This window comes from Podarcis melisellensis, assembly GCF_964234715.1.
Source record: "Podarcis melisellensis genome assembly, chromosome: 15".
Classification (NCBI taxonomy): domain Eukaryota; kingdom Metazoa; phylum Chordata; class Lepidosauria; order Squamata; family Lacertidae; genus Podarcis; species Podarcis melisellensis.
In genome coordinates, this window is record NC_138532.1 from 17,964,896 (window position 1) to 17,982,665 (window position 17,770).

General features: G+C 46.4%; 2 long non-coding RNA genes across 2 annotated transcripts in view; both read left to right on the plus strand.

The window, feature by feature from the left end:
• LOC309357748 overlaps positions 1-17,770 on the plus strand; it is a 241,424-nt gene that overhangs the window by 96,803 nt on the left and 126,851 nt on the right. The gene's annotated exons all lie outside the window — the stretch shown is intronic.
• LOC309357703 lies at positions 4,054-11,501 on the plus strand. Its single transcript, XR_014163170.1, has 2 exons — positions 4,054-5,002; positions 11,036-11,501. It is a non-coding gene; the product is annotated as an uncharacterized lncRNA (long non-coding RNA).

A 17,770-nucleotide genomic window follows, 5' to 3' on the forward strand; every position in this document is an offset into this window, starting at 1 on the left:
TTAGCTTTTTTCTTTTTTTTTCTTTTGCCAAAGTTGTACTTTTTGCGCTATTTTTTAAGGAAATTTGTCCAAAAATGCAACACTTCCTTCATACGCCTGGGTTTTCCTGGACATTTTACCTGATTTTTTGGAAATTCAACCTGGACGCTATTTTTCACCGGGAATCCCGTATGTGTCTGGGAAATTCCGGACATACAGCAGCCCTAACTGGACATGCATGAAAATTGGGTTTGATTTTGAATCCTCCAGAGGAAGGGCCAGATAGAGCAAGACAGATCCTTCGACCCTGTTGCAGACTCCCCAAAGAGATCCTCGATGCCACCCCTAGGTGTCTGCCTTGTGTTGTCTTTATTTATGGCCTCTGTCCACGGTGCTGCATAGCATGAGAGACAGGAGAAAACAGACAAGACACAAGATGTAGAGGAAAACAGCCTACCCTGGTGCCTTATGCTAAGAATTTATAGCATCTTTTGTTGCTATTATGTTCCATGACCTGGTCTCTGATGAGAGGTGGGCCCTGCCCTCCAGGAACCCTGGGAAGAGAAATTCATGGTGACAATTTCCATTTCCTCCTGGAAGTTCCTATAAAGGCAATTCTTGTGTGGAATGTAGCAGAGCTGTAGTATAGATGGGCAGGAGGGAGCTGGGTCATAGACTGAGTACCCACTGAAGTACTTTTCTCCCAAAGGCTGAGTTGCCTGAGGCACATGAATTTATCATATAGTGTTCACCAGACACAAAGGTATTTGTGGAGGCCCACACAACTGCCCTGCAAATGTCAGTGATGGGAAAACTTCCTTTATATGTGGCTGATGGGGCTGCTCCCTGAGGCAGTCCCCTTGGAAGGGACTTCCCCAAGGCCTAATAGGTCTAGGCCAGATATGGCCAAACTTGGCCCTCCAGATGTTTTGGGACTACAACTCCCATCATCCCTAGCTAACAGGACCAGTGGTCAGGGATGATGGGAATTGTAGTCCCAAAACTTCTGGAGGGCCAAGTTGGACCATGTCTGGCCTAGGCAATAGTCTCTTTAAGCCACTTGGAAACAGCAGAGGTGGATACTTTCCATCTCAGTGTGACACCCCCAAACAAAACAAGCAGAGCTTCTGAGTTCCTGAATACCACTGTTCTGTCTAGGTAGAAGCAGAGAGCCCTGAGGACATCCAAGGTGTGCGTTGCCTTAGCCAAGCTGCTAGGAGGCAGTAAAAGGAGCAGAACCTGGAAGGAAGAAGCTTTTAATTAAAGACACACTATCCCCAAGAAGCTTCAGCACCTGTACTGTACACACTTGAGAGGCTGGTGCTGCAATTGCGTTTCATTGCCAGCTGGTGGTGATGGAGAACAAGCAATAAATCATCTTTTGAAAAGGCCCAAAGAGACAGAAAGAAAACAGGTGGCTCCATCTGCCTCCCCTGACATTCCTCTCCCAGCAGAAAACAAATTAAATCACTAGTGAGCCAGGGCAGAGGAAGCTGGACGGCAGCAGCTGTCAAGCAATAAAAAGCCGAGTCTCTACCTAAAAGGCAAGATGCAGGAGTGTTGGGAGAGAGGCCCTGGGAAACTTGCGAGTAGAAGGGAATAGATGTTGGAAGAAGAACACAACAGGGAAGCTAGGAAGACGACTGGTCTGGGTCTGATCAGCCAGAGAAGAATGTGCTTAATTCCGGGGGTAACCCCCAGCGAAGAGCGACTAAGGAAATACAGTGGTACCTCGGGTTACATACTCTTCAGGTTACAGACTCCGCCAACCCAGAAATATTACCTCGGGTTAAGAACTTTGCTTCAGGATGAGAACAGAAATTGTGCAGTGGCGGTGCAGCAGCAGCAGGAGGCCCCATTAAGCTAAAGTGGTGCTTCAGGTTAAGAACAGTTTCAGATTGAGAACAGACCTCCAGAACAAATTAAGTACTTAACTTGAGGTACCACTGTATGCCGTGTGGGAAGGTGAAGGGAGACAATGGGGTCTAGAGAATTAGACAGGAGTATAGGAAGGAAGTCCCATGGACTGCAAGAAGATCAAACCTATCCATTCTGAAGGAAATCAGCCCTGAGTGCTCACTGGAAGGACAGATCATGAAGCTGAGGCTCCAATACTTTGGCCACCTCATGAGAAGAGAAGACTCCCTGGAAAAGACCCTGGTGCTGGGAAAGATTGAGGGCACAAGGAGAAGGGGACGACAGAGGACGAGATAGTTGGATAGTGTTCTCGAAGCTACCAGAATAAGTTTGACCAAACTGCGGGAGGCAGTGGAAGACAGGAGTGCCTGGCGTGCTCTGGTCCATGGGGTCACGAAGAGTCGGACACGACTAAACGACTAAACAATGACAACAAAGGAAGGAAAGCCCCACACGTTGGAAATAAAAATAGAAAAGGGCTCCTGTGAAGAAAAGGGGATTTCCAAGCCCCATTGGTAAGCGACCCACTTGGCAGTCTCAGAGGCCAATGGGGTAAAAGAATCTCTCCTGTTCCAGAGAAAAGGAGAAGCCCTATCTTGCATGAGCAGCTGTGATGCTGCAGTGTAAAAGACCACAGCAGTGTTTGGTTGTGACTGGAAGATGGGCCTCTTAAAGACACCGGAAGTCATAATGCTGACACTGAAGATCAGATGTACATTACAGGTCCCCCAAATCAGGAATGAAACCACGCACTAGAAGGTCAGGAGTGGAACAAATGTGGGTCGCAGGTACCCTGCGGGAGGTTTTCATCCACATCCCAGTGCCAGCTCTTTGAACAAGACCCTCTCCCACAGCAAGTCCTACTCCACAGTGCTTGTTCACACATTGCACTGAAGATCGGTACAAGCTGTCTCTACACATGTGCAACTGTTTCTTTGAGTGTGCACTTGTTGATTTGCATAGCTCAACTATTGTGGACACTCAGGTTGCGAATGTGATCCGTGCGGGAGGCACGTTCACAACCCACAGCACAGCATCTGCGCATGCGCAGGTTGTGATTTGGCGCTTCTGCACATGCACAAAGCGCGTTTTAGTGTTTCTGCGCATGTGCAAGCACCAAAACCTGGAAGTAACCCATTCCGGTACTTCCGGGTTTTGGCGCTTCCATAACCCGAAAACGCACAACATGAAGCATCTGTAACCCAAGGAATGACTGTATTATGTACCAGACTGTACACTCTTGAACCTTATGTGTGAATAACTGGACAAGTGTACAGTCCAACTGTTGTGTACACAGATTGTGGGTAAAGGACCCCAAAGAAGATCACAATGAAAACCAAATGAGACAAGCGACTGCTCTCACAGCCAGTAGACCTGACGTACAGCAAAACAAAACAGATGGTTGGTAGATCTGTTGAAGCATAGTAGATCTGCAGAAGCCGGTACAAGAAGGGAGATCCCCTTGGCCACGCAGTTGTTTAAAATGAATAATCCATGCCCCCTGGTCGACCAGATTGGCCGGCTGGGGGCCATGACGCGGGGTTTCGCCAGCCCCCGCTGTGTGTGGAGACCACATGGTCTGACCGCAACACCACCCCACCAGGAAGTGGCACAGCTTTCCCATTCCAACAACAGTTTGTACATTTTTTTAACGATAGTTTCTGATTATTTTCCAACAAATCCTTTTCAAACCTTGACAGTTCTTTACTGAAACCCAATCCTTTGACCAACCTAAATCATTTAGTAGGTGGTATTGTAACCAATCTGTTAACAAATGTCTTATATCCTCAATTTTTTTTCACCTTCAATTGGTTTCCTACTTCGGTTAATAGCTCTTTGTAAGTTGCCCATTCACTTTCCTTTTTTTTAAAAAAACCTGATATTGCTTCTAATGGTGATAACCACCATGGAGTTCTACCTTCTAAAAGATTTTTAAATTTTTCCCATATAGCATAAATTGATTTTCTTACCACATGGTTCAGGAATCCCTTATGTACTTTGGTTTTCCCATACCAAAGATATACATGCCATCCAAACTACCCTCTTCCTGCCCAATTGAGAAAACAAAGTCCAGAGTATGGCCTGCCACATATGTTGGGCCAATGACATTTTGGGACAGCCCCCTGGTTGTCATGGCAGCCATGAAGTCCTGAGCCACCCCAGAGACAGTCACCTTGGTATGGATGTTGAAGTCCCCCAAACCATCAGCTTGGGAGTCCTCAACACTGCCTCTGAGACCAGCTCTGTCAGTTCAGGCAGGGAGACTGCTGGGCAGTGAGGTGGGCAGTAAACCAGAGGAATCTCTCATCTGTTCTGATTGCCCAGTGCCAGGAATACACACTCTAGATTCCCCCCACAACTGGAAAGAGATCCTGGAGAGAGAGACGGAATCTCTGTAGACTACAGCAACTCCCCGTCCCTGATCCTCCAGTCTGCCCTGATGCTGCCCTGAGTACCCAGGTGGGCACAGATGGGGGTGAGATCATGGATTTTGGAGGTCTTATTCAGAGCTGACCTGGCATTCAGCAACGGCAGCCACAGACCTCAAGGCTGGCTGGTAGGACAACCACAATTCCACAGGTTGGAGGAATTGTTGACCAAGTACTCAGAAGGATAAATTCCCCAGGATTTGGTGGAAACCTGATGTAAATTAAACCAAGCGAAACTCTCTGGGATGCCAGTTCAGGAGGGTTCTGCTTTCCCAGCCCATGGGCTGGCCTCAGCATACTGCCAGCACCCTCCCAGTCACCCCTCCCTGCTCTCTTCCTCCCCAGATATAACTGCGTTCATTGTGCAATGTTGATTTCCTTGCTTTTTAAAGAGCTGTTTCTAAGTCCTGCACCGGTCTCTGAGCTTGGGGGCATCAGACGGGTGTTCATTCCCAGTGGCTACTCCCCCAGAGTGGGATAAGACTGAAGTCAAGCTTTTGCTGGCATCAGTGTTTTTGGTCAAAGCCCAGCAGCAGAGAGAGCAATTCAAGACAAGATCACCTCTGAAGATGGAAGCATCCCAGAGAAATGTTAATTCGTACCTTGCCCTTTCTATCTTCAACCTGCTGTGTTGCTGTCTGCCACTTGGAATCGCAGCTCTTGTCTTCTCTCTCCAGGTGAGCCTACTTTGGGGTTCTTTGCCTCACTCTGAAGAAGAGAATACTGAACATCCAGCTCTTAAAAACATCCATCGGGCAGAGGAGGGATGTTTGCATTTATATGTGCACATGTGTGAATGTTTAGTATGTTTGTGCGTACTTTATGCACAGTGTCTTCCTCCACTAAAAATCCCAACAATTTCCTCAACATGAAACGTTTGATCACAGATTTCTAACTGCCCTGGAGAATGGATTTGTTAAAAGGGCTTTGCGTTTTTCAGTGTGGGGTGGTTTGTGTCTGGATGTTGTGGAGGGCTTTTGGTGTTGGCAGGCATGAAAATATTTGTTAAAGACGCAAGCCAGCGTAGTAGATTGCTTTGCAAATTAAGGACATTCATGAATTTTGGAATTGCTAGTAGATTTTATCTGCCCTCCCCCTCCCCTTTTTTTAATTCTCTGCAAAAGTTTGGTGCAGGGATGGAAGATGCCAATATTGGCTGTTGGGAACAACACACATTTCTATTAGCAGCTTTCAGTACCATCAACCATGGTATCCTTCTGGACCATGCTGGTGGGATGGGACTTGGAGGCATTCTTCTACAGTGGTTCTGTTCCTTCCTAGAGCAGTGAACCCAGAAAAGGGGGGGGCTCCTGTTTGACACCTTGGACATTGGCTGTGGGGTCCCTCAGGGTTCTCTTCTGTCCCCTATGCTATTTATCAACTGCATGGAACTACTGGGAGAGGTTGTCCAGAGCTTCAGGGTTGGGTGTCATTAATATGCTGATGACACCCAGCTCTATTTCTCCTCCCCACCTGAATCCACAGAAGCTGCCTTGGTTCTAAACTGGTGTTTTTCATCAGTGATGGACTAGATGTGAGTGAGCAAATGGAAACTTAATCCATACAAGACAGAGCTGCTCTTGGTCAGTCAGAAGGTAGAACAGGGAAGAGGGATTCAGCCTGTGCTGGTTGGGGTAACACTCCCCCTGACACCGAGAAGAGATATGTTAGTCATCTTCAGGCATCTAAAGGGCTGTCACATGGAAGAGGGAACAAGCTTGTTTTCTCCTGCTCTGGAGGGTAGGACTCGAACTCATGGCTTCACGTCACAAGAATGGAGATTCCAACTAAACATCAGGAATAACTTTCTGATGGCAAGAGCTGTTTGGCAGTGGAACAGACTCCCATGAGAGGTGGTGAACTCTCCTTCCTTGGATGTTTTTAAGCAGAGGTTGGGTCACCAGCTGCCATGGATGCTTTAGTTGAGATTCCTGCATTGCAGGGGGTCAGACTAGATGACTTCCAGGGTCCCTTCCAACACTACAGTTCCAGCATTCTATGATTCTAAGACACAGCTTTGCAGTTTGGAAAAAGATGGATCAATCTCTAATCAAATTGTAAATGTTTAATGCTTTGCCCTAAGCCACTGGCCAAGGGTGGGGTGTGGAGTGTTTCTTAAACCCCACTCTGGCAGGGTTTGAAAAACAAAAGTACTCTCCCTGCCTGCATGCCAAACACACACACACACACACACACACACACACACACACTGTTCTTGGCTTGCGGAGCTGTCTGGTGTGTCTGCTGCAAATGAGAGAATCAGAACCAGGAGAAAGAGTTTACAAAATGCCACTTGGGAATCCATTTTGCAACTTTTTGGAGACTGGAGGGCTGGAAGCGATTTCACAATACAATTAAAAGATGCACAAAACAATTGCGTGCCTAAAAACAGTTGAAACAACTGCACCCATCAGGAACAGTTTCAAATTCGATACAGATGCTAACTATTTCATTAGGAGGGGGGTGGGAAATCACTCCAGCTTAACAGATGCTCGCCTTTTGCAGTCCTGGTGGCTTAGAAAATAGAACCTCTGCATATCCCTAGGACTAGCCTCTCTCTAAGGCTGCGGGCAGCCTGTGATCTGTCAGGTAGTGTTGGGCTTTGCCACCTGGCCTCACTGGGAAGGGCTGCAACTCACTGGTAGAGCAATGGCATTGCTTGCCATGGATCCCAGGAGTATCTCTGGGAAGGGCTGGAGAAGATTCCTGCTGAAACCATGGAGCACTGTTAACTAGTCTGTCTCAACCAGTCTTGGTGCCCTCCTGGTGTTTTAGACTACAACTCCATCAGTCCAGCAACCAAGAGAGTCTGGAGGGCACCAGGCTGGTGAAACCTACTGTATAGTTGGTGATACAGTACTGAGTTGAATGGTTCCATCGACTCTATGCAAGGCAGCTTTGCAAGTTCCTCTTCTGCTTTCTATTAACAACGGTCAAATGTGGTCATAAATAGAGAGGCAGTGTGGTGTAGCTGTTAAGGAGTGTCAGACTAGGACTGGGAGACCTGGGTTCGAATCCCCACTCTGCCATGAAGCTCCCTGGGTGACCTTGAGCAAGTCACTCACTCTCAGCCTAACCTACCTCAAAGGGTTGCTGTGGGGATTAATTGAGGAGTGGGCAAACCATGTACACCAGCTTACTAATAAGAATAATAAATATAAAAGCTTTTCACACAGCTCCAAAAAGGCTTAACAGCATATGGTTCTTTTAAACAAAGTGGATGGATGAGGGAGAGTGTCGGAAAGGGAGACAGATGTGCTCTTCCAAAAATTTAGGGGAGCTTTTTCTCCCTCGCAGACTGTGTGCTCCCAAGGCAGATCTGACAGCCCCAACATTCTTGGCTGAGGAGCTCTGCCAAATACTCCCTTCGCTGCAAATGACCCCAGGGTGGAGGACAAGCAACAACTTAAAGCTGTAAGGAACATTGCTAGATCCACCCATACAATCAAATCAGGACAGATAAAGTAAATCAGCGGATCCAAACATTGCATACCCTCCCACATTCAACAGATGAAAACAGAGCTTTTCCAGTCCACATCAGTATCACTGCTAATTAGCTGTATTTACTGATAAGGGTTCCCTTTTCCCCTCAGGCTTCCTTAAAGGCAATAGGTAAAGGTAAAGGTACCCCTGCCCGTATGGGCCAGTCATGTCCGATTCTAGAGTTGTGCGCCCATCTCACTTAAGAGGCCGGGGGCCAGCGCTGTCCACAGACACTTCTGGGTCACGTAGCCAGCGTGACGAAGCTGCTCTGGCGAGCCGGCACCAGCGCAGCACACGGAAACGCCGTTTACCTTCGCGCTATAAAGCGGTACCTATTTATCTACTTGCACTTAGGGGTGCTTTCAAACTGCTAGGTGGGCAGGAGCTGGGACCGAAAGACCGGAGCTCACCCCGCTGCGGGGATTCGAACCGCCGACCATGCGATTGGCAAGCCCTAGGCGCTGAGGTTTTACCCACAACGCCACCCGCGTCCCTCCTTAAAGGCAATACATAAATACAAAGATTTTTGTGTTTAAAATACTGCAGTTTTGCGTGTTTCCTCTAATAGCTTGTGTACCAACCAGAAGGAAATGCTCAAAGCAGTGATACTGATAGAATGTTCCTGTTTTTATCTTGGGAATGTTGGAGGGCATGACATTGTGTTTTCCAGGGATGCTTCTCGTAAGCCAGGGGGCACTGAAGAGCGCTGCAACTTGTTTTGCCATTGCCACAGGGTGCCTTTGGATCTAGTCTTTCTCCAAGACCTGACCTTAAATTCTAGTCTGTCCCAGAACTCTGGGCCCACAGGTCTCCCATTGTTCTTGGGGCATCAGTTGGGTGGAGAACATCACAATCATCATCAAACCTTTTATTGGCATCACATCCAAACATCCAAAACAAATCAATACAGAATGACCACTTCCCCAGTGGCACAAACCATTTGCTAAAAGAAAGGCGGCAGAGCAGTCTATCGTCACATCTCTAGGTCTCCAGGGAGATAAGAAGTCTGCAGTGTATTTCAACGACAAAAAACCAAATAGAGATATTTAGCCACTAACTTGGTGAGCTCCTGATCATTCCCCAGTAATATAAAATGTATGACCTCCAACTCTGGTTTCCATTTGGGGATGCAGAGTTAATCTAGAAATTGCTGATGGAGATCAGCATATAGTTTACAATTAAGAACCATGTGTGTAAGGGTTTCCACCAGGTGGTCTTCACATGGGCAAATTATTTCTCCTTTCACCCTGCCTGAGAACCTTCCCCAAAGGAGGTTAGATGGATTTGGAACATCACAATGGATCAGGATACTGGAAAGAGACGCTCCAAGGTCTCATCTCCAGCTCCACCAAGCTTACACCCATTCCAGAAGCAGTGGTGGTAAGAGTGTTATAAAAAAAAGGAGGAGATCTTAAGGAAGGAAGAGCATTTGGACAAGTTAGGAGCTGGCAGATAACCTTCCCCTCCAGGCTTCCCTTCTTGCTGTTTTCCAATGCCCTCAGCAGAATTATTTTGCAGGGGTTGTGGCGCTCATCTTACTTTATTGGCCGAGGGAGCCGGCGTACAGCTTCTGGGTCATGTGGCCAGCATGACTAAGCCGCTTCTGGCGAACCAGAGCAGCGCATGGAAACACTGTTCATCTTCCCACCACAGTGGTACCTATTTATCTACTTGCATTTTGACGTGCTTTTAAATTGCTAGGTTGGCAGAAGCTGCGACAAAGCAACAGGAGATCACCCCGTTACAGAGATTCGAACCGCCAACCTTCTGATCGGCAAGCCCTAGGCTCTGTGGTTTAACCCACAGCACCACCCGCATCCCATTCACTTTTCTTAGAGTTATCCTATTTCAAAAAATGGAAAATCTGGACATAGGAACTTCTGACGTGGGCCGCCATACCCCTGGGTTTTCCCAGACATTTTTTACCAATTTTCAGAAATTCCATCTGGCCGCTATTTCCAATGGCCAAATCCCAGATATGTCTGGGAAATCCCAGACCTAACTTGTTCCTTAGAAGTATACCTTTTCTTTATGCTGCACTTCTGCACTGTTGGGTGAGCTAGAGTTAAGGTGAGAAGTGTAGACTCCCACAATACACCAAATAAAAACAAACCTCTTTGTTTAGCTGGGATATTTCCTAGCAAGGTGCCAGCCCTTTTGACCCCCCGCCTATATTTTTGGGTTAAAGCCCAGGCCCCCCAGGACAGAAGGCACGGAGGCAAAACATGGTGACAACTGTGGCAGGGCTTCAGTGGCCACTTCCTTCCCCTCCTCCACAGCAGGAGGAGGAGGGGGTCGAAGCAGCCTCTCGCTAGTGGCACTGCCAACAGAAGGAAAAGGAGGAGCTGCCGGCCACTGAAGCCATGTGGCCACCATGTTTGCCTCCACCCCCAGCTCCTCCTGACGTCCTGACATCATGCGTATGACATTGCAGAGGGCCTTCTTGATAGTGGCACCCACCCTGGGTAACGCCCTCCCATCAGATGGCAAGGAAATAAACAATTCTTTGACTTTTAGAAGACATCTGAAGGCATCCCTGTTTAGGGAAGTTTTTAATGTTTGATGTTTTATTACTTTATTATCATTATTATTAATATTCTTTTGGGAGCTGCCCAGAGTGGCTGGGAAAACCCAGCCAGATGGGCAGCGTATTAATAATAATAATAATAATAATAATAATAATAATAATAATAATTCCTCCCTGAATCACCCTCGCAAGCTGGCACCTCTGCTTCCTAGAGCTGATAACCGGATGTTATTACAGAGGTGGATTTAGGGGAGCATGACCGATGGCAAGAATCATCATCATCATCATTTTATTTGTATGCCATCTTTCCACAGTTGAAACTATGCTCAAGGCAGCTTACAATATGAAAAGATTTACATAGTTACAAACATAGCAAAGTAGTCATAAAAATAAATAAAACACATCAACAACTACATAACCAAACCGAACAATTTCCACATAAAAAAGAGCCCCACCCTGCATAATCAATCACATGGTGCAGTGCGCACATACCATTTGAATGAGAATGCCCATCGACTTTGTGGGGGCCCAGCTCCCTCAAATATTTTATTGTGGGGGCTGAAGGTGGCTCCTATGGCAGGTGCTGATCTCCAAATGCATGACAACAGACCAGTTAGGCATACTTTCCCCCTGGGTTGTGGAGCTGGAAAGTGTTCTAGCTTAAGCCACTCTGAGCCCTGATTTCTCTCTCCTTCCCCAGGCGAGAAATGCCAGCAACGAAGGAAACATCAATCAAGCCGCAAGCTCTTCCCGCACGGCCCGCATCCTGAATATCATTGGGATTGTCATTGGAGCAATTATGTTCGTGATTATTATAGTGATTGTTGCTGTCGGTTCAAAAAATAAACCCTAAGAGGAGATGTCCCTCACGCTTCCTCTCAGAGAGTGCTCCTGTGATGGCCCTTGGGAGTGGATGCAGCGTATTCTTACAAGGGCGTCCCGATCCAAGTAGTCACGAGCCACCAGCAAAATCGTCAGTTCGAAGAGACAATGCTACAAAGCCGCAGTTTTTCTGAAAGGGGAGGGCTCTTTTATACTATCTCTGATTAATTGCTTTGCTTTCTTTTTGAGGGGGGGCGGGAAACCCACCCTACTCAATCATGCTTTGCATGCTTCGAGAGCATGGTGACATGTAACCCAATAAAACAAATGAATGAATAGATGAATCTTGTTGCGTGTTATCCTTTCCTTCCCTAGCAGCTAGAGAACTGGAGGAAAGTTGGTTTGTTCGGTTTATTTAGGTGGTGACGGCCGTCAGTGTGCTTTGGTTTCACATCAGTCAAACGATCCAGGCCGTAGCTGCATCAACACAGCGAGCGCATCAATATTATTATTCATTTCTTGTTTATACCACATTATATTTTTTTTAAGAAAAAATCTCAAAGCAGTTTACAACGCATTAAAACATCAAAGGCGACATAATTAACAGGAAACTAAAATATTATCTTGAAGGTAAAATGTTGCAAAGGAGGTCAGCCACAGAAAGCACATTTAACATAGCAAAGTTAACAAACATAATTCAAAAGAAAACATTAGCGAAGGATGTCAAGTATAAAATGTGCATTTAAAACAGCATAGTTAGCAAGAGAATAAAATATTATAAGTCAGCAGGGAGTTCTAGAGTGTAGGTGCTGCCACACTAAATTATCTGGTTCTTACGAATGTGGAACAGGCATCATGTGGCTTCCACCAATCAAAGTGGCCAAATGGTCACGTGTGGGGCAAGGCGATCCTGCAAGCAAGCTGGTCCCAAGTTGTTAAGAGCTTAGTATACTAATAGTAACTCCTTGTACTTGACCAGGCAGCAAATCCACCATCAGTAGGAAATCAAAATTAAATTGAAGCTGCAGTAGAACAGCAGGATAAATATTTAGCAGGGTGGCTCAAACCTGGATGTTGTTTTTTGTTGTTGTTTTTTAACTGCAAATTGCTGCAGAAATGTGGAGAATGGAATTTAAGACAAAAAATTAGAAACTGAGGGGGAGGAAAAAATTGACAGAATTGTCCGTGCTAAGGATTTCAGTTTGTTAGTGTGCTGTAAACAAACAAATTATTTGCTGTTTTTTTATGACAATCACAACTTTACCTTTCTTTTACCAAGATCAGTGTTATTTGGTTATTTGGTTTGGGTTGGGTTTTTTAAAAAAATAAATAGGTTAGCTTAAAAAAATAGAAATATTCATGGAAGGTGTACCTTTCGATTAGTATTAACCAATATAAATACAGTGGTAGTTTGGGTTACATACGCTTCAGGTTACATACGCTTCAGGTTACAGACTCCACTAACCCAGAAATAGTACCTTGGGTTAAGAACTTTGCTTCAGGATGAGAACAGAAATCGTGCGGCAGCGGCGCAGCAGCAGCAGGAGGCCCCATTAGCTAAAGTGGTGCTTCAGGTTAAGAACAGTTTCAGGTTAAGAACGGACCTCAGGAATGAATTAAGTACTTAACCTGAGGTACCACTGTAAATGGAATACCCATGCCCAGAGACCGTCTATCACAGAGTACCACATACCTGGAGGAATGGTGGAGCGGTTTGGCCAAAGTGTTTTGCTCACGTGTTATTCTCAGAAGCATCTCAATGGACACTGTTTGGAAGTTGAATACAGTGGTGCCTCGCAAGACGAAATTAATTCGTTCTGCGAGTTGTTTCGTCTTGCGATTTTTTCGTCTTGCAGAGCGCGGATTCCCTGGTATTAACAGTTTTAAGAAAAAGGAAACAAACTCACAAGACGTTTTCATCTTGCAAAGCAAGCCCATAGGGAAAATCGTCTTGCGAAGCAACTCAAAAAATGAAAAACCCTTTCGTCTTGCGCATTTTTCGTCTTACGAGGCATTCATCATGCGAGGCACCACTGTACAATCAGGAACTCTGCCCTCTGTTCTCCTCTTCAAGTCCTCAAAGCATGACTTGGGGTTCTGTCTTGCTTGGTTCCCTTGACACTGCAGTCTCCTCTTCCGTTTCTTTCACAGACACCAAAGCTGCAACGTCTGTTACTGGGTTTGCAAGGGGAAGAATGCAACTTCCTGCAGCGATGCAGTCCTTGGGCCACTCTGTCAAGGAATCCACCAGACTGTGGATTCTGAAGTAAACTCAGGATGCAATCCAGGGGCTTGATCTGACCAGATTGCAACAAATGAGCCCACTTTGGAATCTGAGTTCAACAGATTCCCCAACCCTGATCCCCAGGGCTGTGGAACTGGCATGACCCCAGATATTGCTGGTTCACAGCTCACATCACCTCTGACAACTGGCCATTGGGAGATGGAGCCTGACAACATCTGGAAGGCATTTAGCTGAAAGCCGCAAGATGCTATCTGAAACAGGAAACCATTGTTTAGAACTAGAGTCCCTCATCCTCAAGACAATAATCTGTCTGTGTGCTCAGCAAGTGAGACTGTGACTGAGAATCAGCTTGAGTTATATCTCTCATTGCCCCTTCCATTTGCCCCTTCATGTTTTTGTCATGTGCAAATGGACACATGAACAGTTGAGCATTTTCTGGTGCTCCCATCCAGCGGTCATTTGTGAATAATGTTTGATCCAGAGCTATGCTGGAGCAGGTCTGTCTAGTCTGGTACAGTATACATTTCTTACAAAACGTTTGATTCCTGAGGATGCTAAAGCTATCCAATATCCAATACCTAGGGGCTGGTGAAACCGGTCTCGCCAGGGGTGCAAAGTGTATGCAATAATCACCCGAAAAGCTGTCTCCAGTTATTTGTGCAAGGCCATGAGTTTACACAAGAGTTGGGAGCTGAGCAGTAGAAGAAATGTCAAGGTGGTATGAAGGCAGACCGCTGGAGACTATAGAGTCTATGACATATATATGTGTCGATCTGCACCACAAAGAGATCAAACGTCTCATCCTTCTTGCACCATGGCACAAAGGCATGCAGGTTTTTTTCCCCTTCCTCCTCGCCTTGCCCTCACTCTGGAGGCTTTGAAGCAGTTGGGTCTCACAAAATGTAGTACAGTGGTACCTCGGGTTACATACGCTTCAGGTTACAGATTCCGCTAACCCAGAAATAGTGCTTCAGGTTAAGAACTTTGCTTCAGGATGGGAACAGAAATCGTGCTTTGGAGGTGTGGGGGCAGCAGGAGGTCCCATTAGCTAAAGTGGTGCTTCAGGTTAAGAAAAGTTTCAGGTTAAGTATGGACCTCCGGAACGAATTAAGTCCTTAACCCGAGGTACCACTGTAATTTCTAAAGTGGCTATTGCTGCAAAGTGATTTTTTTTCAGGGTGTGTCTATACAGCTCCTTGCCAAGGGCGCAAGGGACTCTAAGGTGCGTTCAACTGAACATGGCCAGAGTCCCCCTGAAATATACTCGGAGTCGAGTGTGGATTTCATGCTCCTTATTCAGCTCATAGTAGTGAGGAATGGAAGTTCCCCCAAAATGTCTGCTTTATATACATTATTTACACAATGGGCCCCACGTGATTGGCTAATTCTGGGATTCTCCTGTAGGCCAATCAGGTTGCGGATTCACTTCCACCTGGAGTTGGATTGGGTGGCTCCTGCGGACCAATCAGACTGCTGCATTCTAGATCCTATTGTTCTAGGAACAATCAGACTGCCACATTCTGAATCCTATTTTCATGGGAGAAATGTTGGAGGGTACGGAGTTATGTGACCCCCCGAGTGAAGGAAATAAGTAATTTTATACGACCTTTAGGTGACATCTGAAGTCAGCCCTGTATAGGAATATTTTTTAATGTTTAATGGGTGGTATATAAATAATATAATAATAATTATTACTACTGCTGCTGCTACTACTACTACGGAATAGGACGTCCCTATTTTCATTGGAGAAATGTTGGAAGTATGGGCACAACAATGTACTGTAATTTATTCTGACCATAGAGTGTCCCCATCCCTCAGCATTATTGCACGACAAAACTACATGCAAATGCCGCTTCTGGGTTTTGATTTCTGTTGATGCTTTAAGAGCTTCTTGCCTGATGGATGAATGCTCCCTAGGAAGCAGTAAGCCTGAAAATCAAAACCAGGCTTAGCAAAGCACTACTCCCACGCAGGAGCAGATATTAAAGAAAAACAAATTGCGGAAGCCATAGTTTCAGATCCACGTCTGTGTTCAGTCTAGAAGGGGTACCATAAACATTTTTATTGTGCAAGCACAAATTGCGCTTCCAGGAACTCATCAGGACAGGGGGCCTCAGCCCAGGGGACGCTGGCCTCTGGATGCTTCGCAAAGAAAAATATTATGCTATGAATCTGGCAGCTCAACACCCCTCCAGATCCAATTCAGCTCCACCTAGCGCTGCAGATGAAAACCACATGGCAACCACTGTCCCCCTTGCTTAGCTCAGCTCTTCTCCACCAAGGAAGAGCCACCACTTCTGTCCTCCCGAGTGCAAAGATGGGCAAAGTGAGGACATCATCTCCTGACAACTGCCAGGCAGGGCTTTCCCTGTGCGACACGTCCTCGTTGCAGCTCAGCTCCTTGATCTGTCTTCAGCGTCAGCCTTGAGCCCTGATGCACAGAGGTCAAGGAAGAAGAGAGTACCACATTTTTTGCTCTATAAGACGCACCACCACAAAACGCACCTAGTTTTTGGAGGAGGAAAACAAGAAAAAAAATATTCTGAATCTCAGAAGCCAGAACATCAGGAGGGATCGCTGTGCAGTGAAAGCAGCAATCCCTCTTGCTGTTCTGGCTTCTGTGATAGCTGCACAGCCTGCATTCGCTCCATAAGACGCACACACATTTCCCCTTACTTTTTGGGAGGGGAAAAGTGAGTCTTATAGAGCAAAAAATACGGTACCTCTGTGGATGTACAGAGTGCCTTTCACTCCCTGCCAGGGGCATTGCAGGGCATTTAAATGACACACCTTTCCCTGTGCTAATTTTTAAAGTGTAGATACTGTTATGTACTGAAGTTCTCATCCTGGGCCAGCAGGCCCAGGATGTAGATAGTTTTCACTCAGGTCCACATATGCAAATAAGGAATTGAAAGTGACGTTTAATGGTTGAATAGTTACAGAAAGTTGTTACTGTTGCTTTGTAGTTGAGCTCTATATAAGCAGGTCGGCCGAACCCTTTAGCTCAGTTCTGTTCTGCCCTGTTTGAAGAATCGCTGTGTCATCTGATATGTTCACCCACAACTTAACAGATGCAGGTTTAGGCCTCTGAATGAGTGAAGGTCAGTGGATAGGAGTCCCAACAACAGACACAAAGTTTTGCAGCAGGCCCAGCTATTGGTAAGCCAAGTTTGGCTTAAAAAACAAAACAAAAAACCTTTTCCAAGTTTGGGGCCCGGTGCAAAAGATGCTGTGTGGACACCCCAGGTACTTATGAACATTGATTTCATTGATTCGACCACTTTAGGTCAGGGAACCCTGGGGTTCTCTAAACCCTGGGTCACCAACCCAGCACCCATGGGTGCCATGGCATCTGTAAAGGCTTTCATTGGTACCCCAGGAAAGGTGACCCAACTTCTGAGCTTTCTTTTCTTGAAAGAAAGTTATGGGGCTAAATGTGCAGGTCCCTTCTAGGGAATTTCTGTGAAATGAGTTTGATGTGGCCAGCATGTATATTTTTCCTGGTACTGTTATTGTTGGACAGCAATGACATCAATGTGTGGGTGAGGTGGGAGAGAGAGGGAGATAATTGTTGTGTGATCTCCACAATCAGGACTGGCACAACATAGCTACCTTCCCACTGTAAGCATAAAGTTGTCGGCTCTAAATTTTTTGCTATGCCACACTCCCACATGGTAGCCATTTTGTGACTAGTACCCCCAGCACTCCCATTGATATGTGCCCATTGGTTCCAAAATTTTGGCTACCGCTGCTCTAGATGGTGCTGGACTACAACTCCCACAAGCCCTGACCTTTGGTCATGCTTGATGGGCCTGATGGGAACTGTAGTCCAACAAAATCTGAATGGGGAGCCACAGGATCTCCACCCCTGCTTTGGCTTGTAAGCTTGAGGTAGAACATATGTGGCTTCTAATTCCGGTGCTGGGCCGGGTGGCTTTCTTTTCCTTCTTTTAACATACAATTGTTTTATTAATTTTTTTGAATATTTATACAGGTGGCGCTGTGGGTTAAAGCCTCAGCGCCTAGGACTTGCCGATTGAAAGGTTGGCGGTTCGAATCCCTGCGGCGGGGTGCGCTCCCGCTGCTCGGTCCCAGCGCCTGCCAACCTAGCAGTTCGAAAGCACCTCTGGGTGCAAGTAGATAAATAGGGACCGCTTACCAGCGGGAAGGTAAACGGCGTTTCCGTGTGCGGCTCTGGCTCGCCAGAGCAGCGATGTCACGCTGGCCACGTGACCCGGAAGTGTCTCCGGACAGCGCTGGCCCCTGGCCTCTTGAGTGAGATGGGCGCACAACCCCAGAGTCTGTCAAGACTGGCCCGTACGGGCAGGGGTACCTTTACCTTTACCTTTATACAATAACCTTCAAATC